Here is a 15,699-nt window from a genome sequence, read left to right on the forward strand (position 1 = left end):
TGGGCGGGACCATCGTGCTTCCTCTCGAGTGGAGACGGGTATGGCGGTGAACTTCTTGAGTTGCAGCAAGGGTGTGAAAGACCCTTTCGAAGTTCCAGAGGTTAGGTGTCATTAGTCTCCAGACGCCTCATCGGAAATAGGCCTCATCTCGCCTGGAAGGGAGAACTTCCTGGATTTTCTCGAGTTGCGGCAGGTGTTCTCGAGTTACGACGGGGACCTCAGGGACCCGCCCTGGTGGCCTCAGGAGAGGCCATTCCCCATGCGAGGTGCTAGGGGGCCTCTCGGGATTCCTTTCCGGTAGATACCGGGGCCAAAAACCTTGTGTGGAGTCAGGGCCGGAACCGAGGATTCCTCTCAGGGGCTGACATGGATCTTTGGGTACTTCTGGAGTCTCCCCAGGGGAGTCAGGCCTCGTCTCGAGTGGGGGCATGCACGTGCGCTTTCCTTCCAGGCTGTAGCAGCAATGGCACGCTTCCCGTCGCGTGGATCAAAGGATCTGTGGTTTTCCCTCGAGGCTTTCCTTCGAGGCTTTCCCACAGGGCTGTCCCACGTGCCACCGTGGTGTGAGTCGATCCTCGGCGTGAAAGATGAGCCAGTGCAGGGCAAAGAGGTTTCTCTGGAATGGATTGAGACATCTGGGGGAGTCTTGGATTGGTCGTACGACCATGGAGTTCCTCTCGCCTTTCCTGTTGAGAGTGCCTTCTCTTGAGATGCGACGGGAACGCCGGGAATTCTTTCCCGTTGACAGCAGGGAAAGGATCCCACATCTCGAGCTACGAGGGGGAAACAGGGCTCCTCTGGATGTGGGCGGGACCATCGTGTTTCCTCTCGAGTGGAGACGGGTATGGCGGTGAAATTCTTGAGTTGCAGTAAGGGTGTGAAAGACCCTTTCGAAGTTCCAGAGGTTAGGTGTCATTACTCTCCAGACGCCTCATCGGAAATAGGCCTCATCTCGCCTGGAAGGGAGAACTTCCTGGATTTTCTCGAGTTGCGGCAGGTGTTCTCGAGTTACGACGGGGACCTCAGGGACCCGCCCTGGTGGCCTCAGGAACGGCCAGTCCCCATGCTAGTTGCTAGGGGGCCTCTCGGGATTCCTCTCCCGTCGATACCGGGGCCAAAAACCTTGTGTGGAGTCAGGGCCGGAACCGAGGATTCCTCTCAGGGGCTGACATGGATCTTTGGGTACTTGTGGAGTCTCCCCAGGGGAGTCAGGCCTCGTCTCGAGTGGGGGCATGCACGTGCGCTTTCCTTCCAGGCTGTAGCAGCAATGGCAGGCTTCCCGTCGCGTGGATCAAAGGATCTGTGGTTTTCCCTCGAGGCTTTCCCTCGAGGCTTTCCCACAGGGCTGTCCCACGTGCCACCGTGGTGTGAGTCGATCCTCGGCCTGAAAGATGAGCCAGTGCAGGGCAAAGAGGTTCCTCTGGAATGGATTGAGACATCTGGGGGAGTCTTGGAATGGTGGTACGACCATGGAGTTCCTCTCGCCTTTCCTGTTGAGAGTGCCTTCTCTTGATATGCGACGGGAACGCCGGGAATTCTTTCCCGTTGAAAGCAGGGAAAGGATCCCACATCTCGAGCTACGTGGGGAAACAGGGCTCCTCTGGATGTGGGCGGGACCATCGTGCTTCCTCTCGAGTGGAGACGGGTATGGCGGTGAAATTCTTGAGTTGCAGCAAGGGTGTGAAAGACCCTTTCGACGTTCCAGAGGTTAGGTGGCATTAGTCTCCAGACGCCTCATCGGAAATAGACCTCATCTCGCCTGGAAGGGAGAACTTCCTGGATTTTCTCGAGTTGCGGCAGGTGTTCTCGAGTTAAGACGGGGACCTCAGGGACCCGCCCTGGTGGCCTCAGGAACGGCCAGTCCCCATGCGAGTTGCTAGGGGGCCTCTCAGGATTCCTCTCCCGTCGATACCGGGGCCAAAAACCTTGTGTGGAGTCAGGGCCGGAACCGAGGATTCCTCTCAGGGGCTCACATGGATCTTCGGGTACTTCTGGAGTCTCCCCAGGGGAATCAGGCCTCGTCTCGAGTGGGGGCATGCACGTGCGCTTTTCTTCCAGGCTGTAGCAGCTATGTCACGCTTCCCTTCGCGTGGATCAAAGGATCTGTGGTTTTCCCTCGAGGCTTTCCCTCGAGGCTTTCCCACAGGGCTGTCCCACGTGACACCGTGGTGTGAGTGGATCCTCGGAGTGAAAGATGAGCCAGTGCAGGGCAAAGAGGTTCCTCTGGAATGGACTGAGACATCTGGGGGACTCTTGGAATGGTGGTACGACCATGAAATTCCTCTCGCCTTTCCTGTTGAGAGTGCCTTCCCTTGAGATGCGACGGGAACGCCGGGAATTCGTTCCCGTTGAAAGCAGGGAAAGGATCCCTCATCTCGAGCTACGAGGGGGAAACGGGGCTCCTCTGGATGTGGGCGGGACCATCGTGCTTCCTCTCGAGTGGAGACGGGTATGGCGGTGAACTTCTTGAGTTGCAGCAAGGGTGTGAAAGACCCTTTCGAAGTTCCAGAGGTTACGTGTCATTAGTCTCCAGACGCCTCATCGGAAATAGGCCTCATCTCGCCTGGAAGGGAGAACTTCCTGGATTTTCTCGAGTTGCGGCAGGTGTTCTCGAGTTACGTCGGGGACCTCAGGGACCCGCCCTGGTGGCCTCAGGAGAGGCCAGTCCCCATGCGAGTTGCTAGGGGGCCTCTCGGCATTCCTCTCCCGTCGATACCGGGGCCAAAAACCTTGTGTGGAGTCAGGGCCGGAACCGAGGATTCCTCTCAGGGGCTGACATGGATCTTTGGGTACTTGTGGAGTCTCCCCAGGGGAGTCAGGCCTCGTCTCGAGTGGGGGCATGCACGTGCGCTTTCCTTCCAGGCTGTAGCAGCAATTTCACGCTTCCCTTCGCGTGGATCAAAGGATCAGTGGTTTTCCCTCGAGGCTTTCCCTCGAGGCTTTCCCACAGGGCTGTCCCACGTGCCACCATGGTGTGAGTCGATCCTCGGCCTGAAAGATGAGCCAGTGCAGGGCAAAGAGGTTCCTCTGGAATGGATTGAGACATCTGGGGGAGTCTTGGAATGGTGGTACGACCATGGAGTTCCTCTCGCCTTTCCTGTTGAGAGTGCCTTCTCTTGATATGCGATGGGAACGCCGGGAATTCTTTCCCGTTGAAAGCAGGGAAAGGATCCCACATCTCGAGCTACGAGGGGAAAACAGGGCTCCTCTGGATGTGGGCGGGACCATCGTGCTTCCTCTCGAGTGGAGACGGGTATGGCGGTGAAATTCTTGAGTTGCAGCAAGGGTGTGAAAGACCCTTTCGACGTTCCAGAGGTTAGGTGGCATTAGTCTCCAGACGCCTCATCGGAAATAGACCTCATCTCGCCTGGAAGGGAGAACTTCCTGGATTTTCTCGAGTTGCGGCAGGTGTTCTCGAGTTACGACGGGGACCTCAGGGACCCGCCCTGGTGGCCTCAGGAACGGCCAGTCCCCATGCGAGTTGCTAGGGGGCCTCTCAGGATTCCTCTCCCGTCGATACCGGGGCCAAAAACCTTGTGTGGAGTCAGGGCCGGAACCGAGGATTCCTCTCAGGGGCTGACATGGATCTTTGGGTAATTCTGGAGTCTCCCCAGGGGAGTCAGGCCTCGTCTCGAGTTGGGGCATGCACGTGCGCTTTTCTTCCAGGCTGTAGCAGCTATGTCACGCTTCCCTTCGCGTGGATCAAAGGATCTGTGGTTTTCCCTCGAGGCTTTCCCTCGAGGCTTTCCCACAGGGCTGTCCCACGTGCCACCGTGGTGTGAGTGGATCCTCGGCGTGAAAGATGAGCCAGTGCAGGGCAAAGAGGTTCCTCTGGAATGGACTGAGACATCTGGGGGACTCTTGGAATGGTGGTACGACCATGAAATTCCTCTCGCCTTTCCTGTTGAGAGTGCCTTCCCTTGAGATGCGACGGGAACGCCGGGAATTCGTTCCCGTTGAAAGCAGGGAAAGGATCCCTCATCTCGAGCTACGAGGGGGAAACGGGGCTCCTCTGGATGTGGGCGGGACCATCGTGCTTCCTCTCGAGTGGAGACGGGTATGGCGGTGAACTTCTTGAGTTGCAGCAAGGGTGTGAAAGACCCTTTCGAAGTTCCAGAGGTTACGTGTCATTAGTCTCCAGACGCCTCATCGGAAATAGGCCTCATCTCGCCTGGAAGGGAGAACTTCCTGGATTTTCTCGAGTTGCGGCAGGTGTTCTCGAGTTACGACGGGGACCTCAGGGACCCGCCCTGGTGGCCTCAGGAGAGGCCAGTCCCCATGCGAGTTGCTAGGGGGCCTCTCGGCATTCCTCTCCCGTCGATACCGGGGCCAAAAACCTTGTGTGGAGTCAGGGCCGGAACCGAGGATTCCTCTCAGGGGCTGACATGGATCTTTGGGTACTTGTGGAGTCTCCCCAGGGGAGTCAGGCCTCGTCTCGAGTGGGGGCATGCACGTGCGCTTTCCTTCCAGGCTGTAGCAGCAATGTCACGCTTCCCTTCGCATGGATCAAAGGATCAGTGGTTTTCCCTCGAGGATTTCCCTCGAGGCTTTCCCACAGTGCTGTCCCACGTGCCACCGTGGTGTGAGTCGATCCTCGGCGTGAAAGATGAGCCAGTGCAGGGCATAGAGTTTCCTCTGGAATGGACTGAGACATCTGGGGGACTCTTGGAATGGTGGTACGACCATGGAGTTCCTCTCGCCTTTCCTGTTGAGAGTGCCTCCTCTTGAGATGCGACGGGAACGCCGGAAATTCTTTCCCGTTGAAAGCAGGGAAAGGATCCCTCATCTCGAGCTCCGAGGGGGAAACGGGGCTCCTCTGGATGTGGGCGGGACCATCGTGCTTCCTCTCGAGTGGAGAAGGGTATGGCGTTGAACTTCTTGAGTTGCAGCAAGGGTGTGAAAGACCCTTTCGAAGTTCCAGAGGTTAGGTGTCATTAGTCTCCAGACGCCTCATCGGAAATAGGCCTCATCTCGCCTGGAAGGGAGAACTTCCTGGATTTTCTCGAGTTGCGTCAGGTGTTGTCGACTTACGACGGGGACCTCAGGTACCCGCCCTGGTGGCCTCAGGAGAGGCCAGTCACCATGCGAGTTGCTAGGGGGCCTCTCGGGATTCCTCTCCCGTCGATACCCGGGCAAAAAACCTTGTGTGGAGTCAGGGCCGGAACCGAGGATTCCTCTCAAGGGCTGACATGGATCTTTGGGTACTTGTGGAGTCTCCCCAGGGGAGTCAGGCCTCGTCTCCAGTGGGGGCATGCACGTGTGCTTTCCTTCCAGGCTGTAGCAGCAATGTCACGCTTCCCGTCGCGTGGATCAAAGGATCTGTGGTTTTCCCTCAAGGCTTTCCCTCGAGGCTTTCCCACAGAGCTGTCCCACGTGCCACCGTGGTGTGAGTCAATCCTCGGCGTGAAAGATGAGCCAGTGCAGGGCATAGAGTTTCCTCTGGAATGGACTGAGACATCTGGGGGACTCTTGGAATGGTGGTACGACCATGGAGTTCCTCTCGCCCTTCCTGTTGAGAGTGCCTCCTCTTGAGATGCGACGGGAACGCCGGGAATTCTTTCCCGTTGAAAGCAGGGAAAGGATCCCCCTTCTCGAGCTCCGAGGGGGAAACGGGGCTCCTCTGGATGTGGGCGGGACCATCGTGCTTCCTCTCGAGTGGAGACGGGTATGGCGGTGAACTTCTTGAGTTGCTGCAAGGGTGTGAAAGACCCTTTCGAAGTTCCAAAGCTTAGGTGGCATTAGTCTCCAGACTCCTCATCGGAAATAGGCCTCATCTCGCCTGGAAGGGAGAACTTCCTGGATTTTCTCGAGTTGCGGCAGGTGTTCTCGAGTTACGACGGGGACCTCAGGGACCCGCCCTGGTGGCCTCAGGAACGGCCAGTCCCCATGCGAGTTGCTAGGGGGCCTCTCGGGATTCCTCTCCCGTCGATAACGGGGCCAAAAACCATGTGTGGAGTCAGGGCCGGAACCGAGGATTCCTCTCAGGGGCTGACATGGATCTTTGGGTACTTGTGGAGTCACCCCAGGGGAGTCAGGCCTCGTCTCGAGTGGGGGCATGCACGTGCGCTTTCCTTCCAGGCTGTAGCAGCAATGGCACGCTTCCCGTCGCGTGGATCAAAGGATCTGAGGTTTTCCCTCGAGGCTTTCCCTCGAGGCTTTCCCACAGGGTTGTCCCACGTGCCACCGTGGTGTGAGTCGATCCTCGGCGTGAAAGATGAGCCAGTGCAGGGCAAAGAGGTTCCTCTGGAATGGATTGAGACATTTGGGGGAGTCTTGGAATGGTCGTACGACCATGGAGTTCCTCTCGCCTTTCCTGTTGAGAGTGCCTTCTCTTGAGATGCGACGGGAACGCCGGGAATTCTTTCCCGTTGAAAGCAGGGAAAGGATCCCTCATCTCGAGCTACAAGGGGTAAACAGGGGTCCTCTGGATGTGGGCGGGACCATCGTGCTTCCTCTCGAGTGGAGACGGGTATGGCGGTGAACTTCTTGAGTTTCAGCAAGGGTGTGAAAGACCCTTTCGACGTTCCAGAGGTTAGGTGGCATTAGTCTCCAGACGCCTCATCGGAAATAGACCTCATCTCGCCTGGAAGGGAGAACTTCCTGGATTTTCTCGTGTTGCGGCAGGTGTTCTCGAGTTACGACGGGGACCTCAGGAACCCGCCCTGGTGGCCTCAGGAGAGGCCAGTCCCCATGCGAGTTATTAGGGGGCCTCTCGGGATTCCTCTCCCGTCGATACCGGGGCCAAAAACCTTGTGTGGAGTCAGGGCCGGAACCGAGGATTCCTCTCAGGTGCTGACATGGATCTTTGGGTACTTCTGGAGTCTCCCCAGGGGAGTCAGGCCTCGTCTCGAGTGGGGGCATGCACGTGCGCTTTCCTTCCAGGCTGTAGCAGCTATGTCACGCTTCCCGTCGCGTGGATCAAAGGATCTGTGGTTTTCCCTCGAGGCTTTCCCTCGAGGCTTTCCCACAGGGCTGTCCCACGTGCCACCATGGTGTGAGTCGATCCTCGGCGTGAAAGATGAGCCAGTGCAGGGCAAAGAGCTTCCTCTGGAATGGACTGAGACATCTGGGGGACTCTTGGAATGGTGGTACGACCATGGAGTTCCTCTCGCCTTTCCTGTTGAGAGTGCCTCCTCTTGAGATGCGACGGGAACGCCGGGAATTCTTTCCCGTTGAAAGCAGGGAAAGGATCCCCCATCTCGAGCTCCGAGGGGGAAACGGGGCTCCTCTGGATGTGGGCGGGACCATCGTGCTTCCTCTCGAGTGGAGACGGGTATGGCGGTGAACTTCTTGAGTTGCAGCAAGGGTGTGAAAGACCCTTTCGAAGTTCCAGAGGTTAGGTGGCATTAGTCTCCAGACGCCTCATCGGAAATAGGCCTCATCTCGCCTGGAAGGGAGAACTTCCTGGATTTTCTCGAGTTGCGGCAGGTGTTCTCGAGTTACGACGGGGACCTCAGGGACCCGCCCTGGTGGCCTCAGGAGAGGCCAGTCCCCATGCGAGTTGCCAGGGGCCTCTCGGGATTCCTCTCCCGTCGATACCGGGGCCAAAAACCTTGTGTGGAGTCAGGGCCGGAACCGAGGATTCCTCTCAGGGGCTGACATGGATCTTTGGGTACTTCTGGTGTCTCCCCAGGGGAGTCAGGCCTCGTCTCGAGTGGGGGCATGCACGTGCGCTTTCCTTCCAGGCTGTAGCAGCAATGTCACGCTTCCCTTCGCGTGGATCAAAGGATCTGTGGTTTTCCCTCGAGGCTTTCCCTCGAGGCTTTCCCACAGGGCTGTCCCACGTGCCACCGTGGTGTGAGTCGATCCTCGGCGTGAAAGATGAGCCAGTGCAGGGCAAAGAGGTTTCTCTGGAATGGATTGAGACATCTGGGGGAGTCTTGGATTGGTCGTACGACCATGGAGTTCCTCTCGCCTTTCCTGTTGAGAGTGCCTTCTCTTGAGATGCGACGGGAACTCCGGGAATTCTTTCCCGTTGAAAGCAGGGAAAGGATCCCACATCTCGAGCTATGAGGGGGAAACAGGGCTCCTCTGGATGTGGGCGGGACCATCGTGCTTCCTCTCGAGTGGAGACGGGTATGGCGGTGAACTTCTTGAGTTGCAGCAAGGGTGTGAAAGACCCTTTCGAAGTTCCAGAGGTTAGGTGTCATTAGTCTCCAGACGCCTCATCGGAAATAGGCCTCATCTCGCCTGGAAGGGAGAACTTCCTGGATTTTCTCGTGTTGCGGCAGGTGTTCTCGAGTTACGACGGGGACCTCAGGGACCCGCCCTGGTGGCCTCAGGAACGGCCAGTCCCCATGCGAGTTGCTAGGGGGCCTCTCGGGATTCCTCTCCCGTCGATACCGGGGCCAAAAACCTTGTGTGGAGTCAGGGCCGGAACCGAGGATTCCTCTCAGGGGCTGACATGGATCTTTGGGTACTTGTGGAGTCTCCCCAGGGGAGTCAGGTATCGTCTCGAGTGGGGGCATGCACGTGCGCTTTCCTTCCAGGCTGTAGCAGCAATGGCAGGCTTCCCGTTGCGTGGATCAAAGGATCTGTGGTTTTCCCTCGAGGCTTTCCCTCGAGGCTTTCCCACAGGGCTGTCCCACGTGCCACCGTGGTGTGAGTAGATCCTCGGCGTGAAAGATGAGCCAGTGCAGGGCAAAGAGGTTCCTCTGGAATGGATTGAGACATCTGGGGGAGTCTTGGATTGGTCGTACGACCATGGAGTTCCTCTCGCCTTTCCTGTTGAGAGTGCCTTCTCTTGAGATGCGACGGGAACGCCGGGAATTCTTTCCCGTTGAAAGCAGGGAAAGGATCCCACATCTCGAGCTACGAGGGGGAAACAGGGCTCCTCTGGATGTGGGCGGGACCATCGTGATTCCTCTCGAGTGGAGACGGGTATGGCGGTGAACTTCTTGAGTTGCAGCAAGGGTGTGAAAGACCCTTTCGACGTTCCAGAGGTTAGGTGGCATTAGTCTCCAGACGCCTCATCGGAAATAGACCTCATCTCGCCTGGAAGGGAGAACTTCCTGGATTTTCTCGTGTTGCGGCAGGTGTTCTCGAGTTACGACGGGGATCTCAGGAACCCGCCCTGGTGGCCTCAGGAGAGGCCAGTCCCCATGCGAGTTATTAGGGGTCCTCTCGGGATTCCTCTCCCGTCAATACCGGGGCCAAAAACCTTGTGTGGAGTCAGGGCCAGAACCGAGGATTCCTCTCAGGGGCTGACATGGATCTTTGGGTACTTCTGGAGTCTCCCCAGGGGAGTCAGGCCTCGTCTCGAGTGGGGGCATGCACGTGCGCTTTCCTTCCAGGCTGTAGCAGCTATGTCACGCTTCCCGTCGCGTGGATCAAAGGATCTGTGGTTTTCCCTCGAGGCTTTCCCTCGAAGCTTTCCCACAGGGCTGTCCCACGTGCCACCATGGTGTGAGTCGATCCTCGGCGTGAAAGATGAGCCAGTGCAGGGCAAAGAGGTTCCTCTGGAATGGACTGAGACATCTGGGGGACTCTTGGAATGGTGGTACGACCATGGAGTTCCTCTCGCCTTTCCTGTTGAGAGTGCCTCCTCTTGAGATGCGACGGGAACGCCGGGAATTCTTTCCCGTTGAAAGCAGGGAAAGTTTCCCCCATCTCGAGCTCCGAGGGGGAAACGGGGCTCCTCTGGATGTGGGCGGGACCATCGTGCTTCCTCTCGAGTGGAGACGGGTATGGCGGTGAACTTCTTGAGTTGCAGCAAGGGTGTGAAAGACCCTTTCGAAGTTCCAGAGGTTAGGTGTCATTAGTCTCCAGACGCCTCATCGGAAATAGGCCTCATCTCGCCTGGAAGGGAGAACTTCCTGGATTTTCTCGAGTTGCGGCAGGTGTTCTCGAGTTACGAATGGGACCTCAGGGACCCGCCCTGGTGGCCTCAGGAGAGGCCATTCCACATGCGAGGTGCTAGGGGGCCTCTCGGGATTCCTCTCCCGTCGATACCGGGGCCAAAAACCTTGTGTGGAGTCAGGGCCGGAACCGAGGATTCCTCTCAAGGGCTGACATGGATCTTTGGGTACTTGTGGAGTCTCCCCAGGGGAGTCAGGCCTCGTCTCGAGTGGGGGCATGCACGTGCGCTTTCCTTCCAGGCTGTAGCAGCAATGTCATGCTTCCCGTCGCGTGGATCAAAGGATCTGTGGTTTTCCCTCGAGGCTTTCCCTCGAGGCTTTCCCACAGGGCTGTCCCACGTGCCACCGTGGTGTGAGTCGATCCTCGGCGTGAAAGATGAGCCAGTGCAGGGCAAAGAGCTTCCTCTGGAATGGACTGAGACATCTGGGGGACTCTTGGAATGGTGGTACGACCATGGAGTTCCTCTCGCCTTTCCTGTTGAGAGTGCCTCCTCTTGAGATGCGACGGGAATGCCGGGAATTCTTTCCCGTTGAAAGCAGGGAAAGGATCCCCCATCTCGAGCTCCGAGGGGGAAACGGGGCTCCTCTGGATGTGGGCGGGACCATCGTGCTTCCTCTCGAGTGGAGACGGGTATGGCGGTGAACTTCTTGAGTTGCAGCAAGGGTGTGAAAGACCCTTTCGAAGTTCCAGAGGTTAGGTGTCATTAGTCTCCAGACGCCTCATCGGAAATAGGCCTCATCTCGCCTGGAAGGGAGAACTTCCTGGATTTTCTCGAGTTGCGGCAGGTGTTCTCGAGTTACGACGGGGACCTCAGGGACCCGCCCTGGTGGCCTCAGGAGAGGCCATTCCCCATGCGAGGTGCTAGGGGGCCTCTCGGGATTCCTCTCCCGTCGATACCGGGGCAAAAACCTTGTGTGGAGTCAGGGCCGGAACCGAGGATTCCTCTCAAGGACTGACATGGATCTTTGGGTACTTGTGGAGTCTCCCCAGGGGAGTCAGGCCTCGTCTCGAGTGGGGGCATGCACGTGCGCTTTCCTTCCAGGCTGTAGCAGCAATGTCACGCTTCCCGTCCCGTGGATCAAAGGATCTGTGGTTTTCCCTCGAGGCTTTCCCACGATGCTTTCCCACAGGGCTGTCCAACGTGCCACCGTGGTGTGAGTCGATCCTCGGCGTGAAAGATGAGCCAGTGCAGGGCAAAGAGCTTCCTCTGGAATGGACTGAGACATCTGGGGGACTCTTGGAATGGTGGTACGACCATGGAGTTCCTCTCGCCTTTCCTGTTGAGAGTGCCTCCTCTTGAGATGCGACGGGAATGCCGGGAATTCTTTCCCGTTGAAAGCAGGGAAAGGATCCCCCATCTCGAGCTCCGAGGGGGAAACGGGGCTCCTCTGGATGTGGGCGGGACCATCGTGCTTTCTCTCGAGTGGAGACGGGTATGGCGGTGAACTTCTTGAGTTGCAGCAAGGGTGTGAAAGACCCTTTCCAAGTTCCAGAGGTTAGGTGTCATTAGTCTCCAGACGCCTCATCGGAAATAGGCCTCATCTCGCCTGGAAGGGAGAACTTCCTGTATTTTCTCGAGTTGCGGCAGGTGTTCTCGAGTTACGACGGGGACCTCAGGGACCCGCCCTGGTGGCCTCAGGAGAGGCCATTCCCCATGCGAGTTACTAGGTGGCCTCTCGGGATTCCTCTCCCGTCGATACCGGGGCCAAAAACGTTGTGTGGAGTCAGTGCCGGAAACGAGGATTCCTCTCAAGGGCTGACATGGATCTTTGGGTACTTGTGGAGTCTCCCCAGGGGAGTCAGGCCTCGTCTCGAGTGGGGGCATGCACGTGCGCTTTCCTTCCAGGCTGTAGCAGCAATGTCACGCTTCCCGTCCCGTGGATCAAAGGATCTGTGGTTTTCCCTCGAGGCTTTCCCTCGAGGCTTTCCCACAGGGCTGTCCCACGTGCCACCGTGGTGTGAGTCGATCCTCGGCGTGAAAGATGAGCCAGTGCAGGGCAAAGAGCTTCCTCTGGAATGGACTGAGACATCTGGGGGACTCTTGGAATGGTGGTACGACCATGGAGTTCCTCTCGCCTTTCCTGTTGAGAGTGCCTCCTCTTGAGATGCGACGGGAATGCCGGGAATTCTTTCCCGTTGAAAGCAGGGAAAGGATCCCCCATCTCGAGCTCCGAGGGGGAAACGGGGCTCCTCTGGATGTGGGCGGGACCATCGTGCTTCCTCTCGAGTGGAGACGGGTATGGCGGTGAACTTCTTGAGTTGCAGCAAGGGTGTGAAAGACCCTTTCGAAGTTCCAGAGGTTAGGTGTCATTAGTCTCCAGACGCCTCATCGGAAATAGGCCTCATCTCGCCTGGAAGGGAGAACTTCCTGGATTTTCTCGAGTTGCGGCAGGTGTTCTCGAGTTACGACGGGGACCTCAGGGACCCGCCCTGGTGGCCTCAGGAGAGGCCATTCCCCATGCGAGGTGCTAGGGGGCCTCTCGGGATTCCTCTCCCGTCGATACCGGGGCCAAAACCTTGTGTGGAGTCAGGGCCGGAACCGAGGATTCCTCTCAAGGGCTGACATGGATCTTTGGGTACTTGTGGAGTCTCCCCAGGGGAGTCAGGCCTCGTCTCGAGTGGGGGCATGCACGTGCGCTTTCCTTCCAGGCTGTAGCAGCAATGTCACGCTTCCCGTCCCGTGGATCAAAGGATCTGTGGTTTTCCCTCGAGGCTTTCCCACGATGCTTTCCCACAGGGCTGTCCAACGTGCCACCGTGGTGTGAGTCGATCCTCGGCGTGAAAGATGAGCCAGTGCAGGGCAAAGAGCTTCCTCTGGAATGGACTGAGACATCTGGGGGACTCTTGGAATGGTGGTACGACCATGGAGTTCCTCTCGCCTTTCCTGTTGAGAGTGCCTCCTCTTGAGATGCGACGGGAACGCCGGGAATTCTTTCCCGTTGAAAGCAGGGAAAGGATCCCCCATCTCGAGCTCCGAGGGGGAAACGGGGCTCCTCTGGATGTGGGCGGGACCATCGTGCTTTCTCTCGAGTGGAGACGGGTATGGCGGTGAACTTCTTGAGTTGCAGCAAGGGTGTGAAAGACCCTTTCCAAGTTCCAGAGGTTAGGTGTCATTAGTCTCCAGACGCCTCATCGGAAATAGGCCTCATCTCGCCTGGAAGGGAGAACTTCCTGTATTTTCTCGAGTTGCGGCAGGTGTTCTCGAGTTACGACGGGGACCTCAGGGACCCGCCCTGGTGGCCTCAGGAGAGGCCATTCCCCATGCGAGGTGCTAGGTGGCCTCTCGGGATTCCTCTCCCGTCGATACCGGGGCCAAAAACGTTGTGTGGAGTCAGTGCCGGAAACGAGGATTCCTCTCAAGGGCTGACATGGATCTTTGGGTACTTGTGGAGTCTCCCCAGGGGAGTCAGGCCTCATCTCGAGTGGGGGCATGCACGTGCGCTTTCCTTCCAGGCTGTAGCAGCAATGTCACGCTTCCCGTCCCGTGGATCAAAGGATCTGTGGTTTTCCCTCGAGGCTTTCCCTCGAGGCTTTCCCACAGGGCTGTCCCACGTGCCACCGTGGTGTGAGTCGATCCTCGGCGTGAAAGATGAGCCAGTGCAGGGCAAAGAGCTTCCTCTGGAATGGACTGAGACATCTGGGGGACTCTTGGAATGGTGGTACGACCATGGAGTTCCTCTCGCCTTTCCTGTTGAGAGTGCCTCCTCTTGAGATGCGACGGGAATGCCGGGAATTCTTTCCCGTTGAAAGCAGGGAAAGGATCCCCAATCTCGAGCTCCGAGGGGGAAACGGGGCTCCTCTGGATGTGGGCGGGACCATCGTGCTTCCTCTCGAGTGGAGACGGGTATGGCGGTGAACTTCTTGAGTTGCAGCAAGGGTGTGAAAGACCCTTTCGAAGTTCCAGAGGTTAGGTGTCATTAGTCTCCAGACGCCTCATCGGAAATAGGCCTCATCTCGCCTGGAAGGGAGAACTTCCTGGATTTTCTCGAGTTGCGGCAGGTGTTCTCGAGTTACGACGGGGACCTCAGGGACCCGCCCTGGTGGCCTCAGGAGAGGCCATTCCCCATGCGAGGTGCTAGGGGGCCTCTCGGGATTCCTCTCCCGTCGATACCGGGGCCAAAACCTTGTGTGGAGTCAGGGCCGGAACCGAGGATTCCTCTCAAGGGCTGACATGGATCTTTGGGTACTTGTGGAGTCTCCCCAGGGGAGTCAGGCCTCGTCTCGAGTGGGGGCATGCACGTGCGCTTTCCTTCCAGGCTGTAGCAGCAATGTCACGCTTCCCGTCCCGTGGATCAAAGGATCTGTGGTTTTCCCTCGAGGCTTTCCCACGATGCTTTCCCACAGGGCTGTCCAACGTGCCACCGTGGTGTGAGTCGATCCTCGGCGTGAAAGATGAGCCAGTGCAGGGCAAAGAGCTTCCTCTGGAATGGACTGAGACATCTGGGGGACTCTTGGAATGGTGGTACGACCATGGAGTTCCTCTCGCCTTTCCTGTTGAGAGTGCCTCCTCTTGAGATGCGACGGGAACGCTGGGAATTCTTTCCCGTTGAAAGCAGGGAAAGGATCCCCCATCTCGAGCTCCGAGGGGGAAACGGGGCTCCTCTGGATGTGGGCGGGACCATCGTGCTTTCTCTCGAGTGGAGACGGGTATGGCGGTGAACTTCTTGAGTTGCAGCAAGGGTGTGAAAGACCCTTTCCAAGTTCCAGAGGTTAGGTGTCATTAGTCTCCAGACGCCTCATCGGAAATAGGCCTCATCTCGCCTGGAAGGGAGAACTTCCTGTATTTTCTCGAGTTGCGGCAGGTGTTCTCGAGTTACGACGGGGACCTCAGGGACCCGCCCTGGTGGCCTCAGGAGAGGCCATTCCCCATGCGAGGTGCTAGGTGGCCTCTCGGGATTCCTCTCCCGTCGATACCGGGGCCAAAAACGTTGTGTGGAGTCAGTGCCGGAAACGAGGATTCCTCTCAAGGGCTTACATGGATCTTTGGGTACTTGTGGAGTCTCCCCAGGGGAGTCAGGCCTCGTCTCGAGTGGGGGCATGCACGTGCGCTTTCCTTCCAGGCTGTAGCAGCAATGTCACGCTTCCCGTCCCGTGGATCAAAGGATCTGTGGTTTTCCCTCGAGGCTTTCCCTCGAGGCTTTCCCACAGGGCTGTCCCACGTGCCACCGTGGTGTGAGTCGATCCTCGGCGTGAAAGATGAGCCAGTGCAGGGCAAAGAGCTTCCTCTGGAATGGACTGAGACATCTGGGGGACTCTTGGAATGGTGGTACGACCATGGAGTTCCTCTCGCCTTTCCTGTTGAGAGTGCCTCCTCTTGAGATGCGACGGGAATGCCGGGAATTCTTTCCCGTTGAAAGCAGGGAAAGGATCCCCCATCTCGAGCTCCGAGGGGGAAACGGGGCTCCTCTGGATGTGGGCGGGACCATCGTGCTTCCTCTCGAGTGGAGACGGGTATGGCGGTGAACTTCTTGAGTTGCAGCAAGGGTGTGAAAGACCCTTTCGAAGTTCCAGAGGTTAGGTGTCATTAGTCTCCAGACGCCTCATCGGAAATAGGCCTCATCTCGCCTGGAAGGGAGAACTTCCTGGATTTTCTCGAGTTGCGGCAGGTGTTCTCGAGTTACGACGGGGACCTCAGGGACCCGCCCTGGTGGCCTCAGGAGAGGCCATTCCCCATGCGAGGTGCTAGGGGGCCTCTCGGGATTCCTCTCCCGTCGATACCGGGGCCAAAACCTTGTGTGGAGTCAGGGCCGGAACCGAGGATTCCTCTCAAGGGCTGACATGGATCTTTGGGTACTTGTGGAGTCTCCCCAGGGGAGTCAGGCCTCGTCTCGAGTGGGGGCA

The sequence above is a fragment of the Capricornis sumatraensis genome, unplaced genomic scaffold, assembly GCF_032405125.1.
Source record: "Capricornis sumatraensis isolate serow.1 unplaced genomic scaffold, serow.2 scaffold7, whole genome shotgun sequence".
Lineage (NCBI taxonomy): Eukaryota > Metazoa > Chordata > Mammalia > Artiodactyla > Bovidae > Capricornis > Capricornis sumatraensis.